Below are 3759 nucleotides of genomic sequence, written 5' to 3'. Positions count from 1 at the left end.
TTAGATTGGGTAATTTTCTTCTTATTTTCAAAAAGTTTTCAAAAAAAAAAATTTTCAAAAAATCTTTCAAAAATTTTCTCCTTTGTTTTCGAAAAAATTTTAAAATAAATGTTTTCAAAAATATATTTTTCTTCAGAATTTTTAAGAATGAATTCTAAAGTTTCATGAAGCATGTTGAAGCCTGGCTGGCTGTAAAGCCATGTCTAAATTCGTTTGGACTGAGGCTTCAACTAATCACTTCATTGCATGTAATTCCATACTAAAGTTTGGCTGGCTATTAAGCCATGCCTAACCCTCAGATTGGAGCTTTAGACTAAGAGTACAAGATTCCTGGAATTCATATTAAAAGTTTTGAAATCCTTATTTTCTTTTTTCTAGATGTTTTTCGAAAAAAAAAATATACAAAAATCCAAAAAAATTAGAAAATCATAAAAATCAAAAATATTTTTCATGTTTCTTGTTTGAGTCTTGAGTCAGATTTTAAGTTTGGTGTCAATTGCATGTTCATCTTGCATTTTTCGAAAAATTCATGCATTCATGGTGTTCTTCATGATCTTCAAGTTGTTCTTGGTAAGTCTTCTTGTTTGATCTTGATGTTTTCTTGTTTTGCATCTTTTCTTGTTTTTCATGTACATTTTTGCATTCATAGTGTCTGAACATGAAAGATTTCTAAGTTTGGTGTCTTGCATGTTTTCTTTGCATATAAAATTTTCAAAAATATGTTCTTGATGTTCATCATGATCTTCATAGTGTTCTTGGTGTTCATCTTGACATTCATAGCATTCTTGCATGCATTCATTGTTTTGATCCAAAATTTTCATGCATTGCATCATTTTCATGTTTTTCTCTCTCATCATTAAAAATTCAAAAATAAAAAAAATATATCTTCCCCTTTTTCTCTCATAAAATTCGAAAATTTGAGTTGACTTTTTCAAAAATTTTTAAAATCTAGTTGTTTCTTATGAGTCAAATCAAATTTTCAATTTGAAAATCTTATCCTTTTCAAAATCTTTTTCAAAAATCAAATCTTTTTCACTCTTCTTATTTATTTTCGAAAATTTTTAAAATATTTTCCAAAAATCTTTTTCTTATCTTTATCTCCTAATTTTCGAAAATAACATCATCAATTAATGTTTCGATTCAAAAATTTCAAGTTTGTTACTTGCTTGCTAAGAAAGATTCAAACTTTAAGTTCTAGAATCATATTTTGTGATTTCTTGTGAATCAAGTCATTAATTGTGATTTTAAAAATCAAATCTTTTTCAAAACTAATTTTAATCATATCTTTTCAAAAATATCTTTTTAACTTATCTCTTTCAAAATATTATCTTTTTCAAAAATTTGATTTTAAAATTATTTTTCTAACTTCTTATCTTTTTATCTTTTCAAAATTGATTTTCAAATTTGTTTCAACTAACTAACTAACTTTTTGTTTGTTTCTTATCTTTTTCAAAACCACCTAACTAACTCTCTCTCTCTCTAATTTTCGAAAATATCTTCCCTCTTTTTCAAAATTTCTTTTTAATTAACTAATTATTTTAATTTTTGATCTTAATTTTTGAAAATTACTCACCTTTTTCAAACACTATTTTCGAAAATCACTAACTCTTTTTCAAAAATTATTTTCGAAAATTCTCTTTCTCTCTCATCTCCTTCTATTTATTTATTCATCTACTAACACTTCATCTCACCAAAAATTCGAACCCTCTCTCTCTGAGTTCAGATTTCCTCTTCTTCTTTTCTTCTACTCACATAAGGGAACCTCTATGCTTGGGCAAAAAGATTCTCTATTATTATTATTTTTCTGTCCCCTCTTTTTCATATGAGCAGGAGCAAGGACAAGAATATTCTTGTTGAAGCAGATCCAGAACTTGAAAGGACTCTGAAGAGGAAACTAAAAGAAGCTAAATTACAACAAGCCAGCAAGCACCTGTCAGAAATTTTCGAACAGGAAGAGGAGATGGCAGCCGAAAATAATAATAATGCAAGGAGGATGCTTGGTGACTTTACTGCACCTAATTCCAATTTACATGGAAGAAGCATCTCCATCTCTACCATTGGAGCAAACAATTTTGAGCTTAAACCTCAATTAGTTTCTCTGATGCAGCAACACTGCAAGTTTCATGGACTTTCATCTGAAGATCTTTTTCAGTTCTTAACTGAATTCTTGCAGATCTGTGATACTGTTAAGACTAATGGAGTAGATCCTGAAGTCTACAGGCTCATGCTTTTCCCTTTTGCTGTAAGAGACAGAGCTAGAGTGTGGTTGGACTCTCAACCCAAAGATAGCCTGAACTCTTGGGATAAGCTGGTCACGGATTTCTTAGCCAAGTTCTTTCCTCCTCAAAAGCTTAGTAAGCTTAGAGTGGATGTTCAAACCTTCAGACAGAAGGAAGGTGAATCCCTCTATGAAGCTTGGGAGAGATACAAGCAACTGACCAAAAAGTGTCCTTCTGACATGCTTTCAGAATGGACCATCCTGGATATATTCTATGATGGTCTGTCTGAATTAGCTAAGATGTCATTGGATACTTCTGCAGGTGGATCCATTCACCTAAAGAAAACGCCTGCAGAAGCTCAAGAACTCATTGACATGGTTGCTAATAACCAGTTCATGTACACTTCTGAGAGGAATCCTGTGATCAATGGGACGCCTCAGAAGAAGGGAGTTCTTGAAATTGATACTCTGAATGCCATATTGGCTCAGAATAAAATATTGACTCAGCAAGTCAATATGATTTCTCAGAGTCTGAATGGAATGCAAGCTGCATCCAACAGTACTCAAGAGGCATCTTCTGAAGAAGAAGCTTATGATCCTGAAAACCCTGCAATAGCAGAGGTGAATTATATGGGTGAACTTTATGGAAACACCTATAACCCCTCATGGAGAAATCATCCAAATCTCTCATGGAAGGATCAAAAGCCTCAACAGGGCTTTAATAATGGTGGAAGAAACAGGTTTAACAATAGCAAGCCTTTTCCATCATCCACTTAGCAACAGACAGAGAACTCTGAACAAAATACTTCTAATTTAGCAAACTTAGTCTCTGATCTATCTAAGGCCACTGTGAGTTTCATGAATAAAACAAGGTCCTCCATTAGAAATTTGGAATCACAAGTGGGCCAGCTGAGTAAAAGAATCACTGAAATCCCTCCTAGTACTCTCCCAAGCAATATAGAAGAAAATCCAAAAGGAGAGTGCAAGGCCATTGAAATGACCATCATGGCCGAAACCACAAAAGAGGAGGAGGGCGTGAATCCCAAGGAGGAAGACCTCCTGGGACGTCCAGTGATCAACAAGGAGTTTTCCTCTGAGGAACCAAAGGAATCTGAGGCTCATTTAGAGGCCATAGAGATTCCATTGAACCTCCTTATGCCCTTCATGAGCTCTGAGGAGTATTCTTCTTCTGAAGAGAATGAGGATGTTACTGAAGAGCAAGTTACCAAGTACCTTGGTGCAATCATGAAGTTGAATGCCAATTTATTTGGTAATGAGACTTGGGGAGATGAACATCTCCTGTTCACCAATGAACTAAATGCATTGGATCAACTGAGATTGTCTCAGAAGAAACAGGATCCTGGAAAGTTCCTGATACCTTGTACCATAGGCACCATGACCTTTGAGAAGGCTCTATGTGACCTGGGGTCAGGAATAAACCTCATGCCACTCTCTGTAATGGAGAAACTGGGAATCTTTGAGGTACAAGCTGCTAAAATCTCATTAGAGATGGCAGACAATTCAAGAAAACAGGCTTATGG

General features: G+C 34.0%; 1 non-coding gene across 1 annotated transcript; it reads right to left on the bottom strand.

Annotated features, from left to right (window-relative positions):
- Positions 1–2356: 2356 nt before the first annotated feature.
- On the bottom strand, positions 2357–2464 carry LOC112730841 (small nucleolar RNA R71). The gene has a single exon (XR_003166647.1). It is a non-coding gene; the product is annotated as a small nucleolar RNA R71 (small nucleolar RNA).
- Between the last annotated feature and the right edge of the window lie 1295 nt (positions 2465–3759).

The sequence above is a fragment of the Arachis hypogaea genome, chromosome 12, assembly GCF_003086295.3.
Source record: "Arachis hypogaea cultivar Tifrunner chromosome 12, arahy.Tifrunner.gnm2.J5K5, whole genome shotgun sequence".
Lineage (NCBI taxonomy): Eukaryota > Viridiplantae > Streptophyta > Magnoliopsida > Fabales > Fabaceae > Arachis > Arachis hypogaea.
This window is presented reverse-complemented; position numbering and strand designations above follow the sequence as displayed.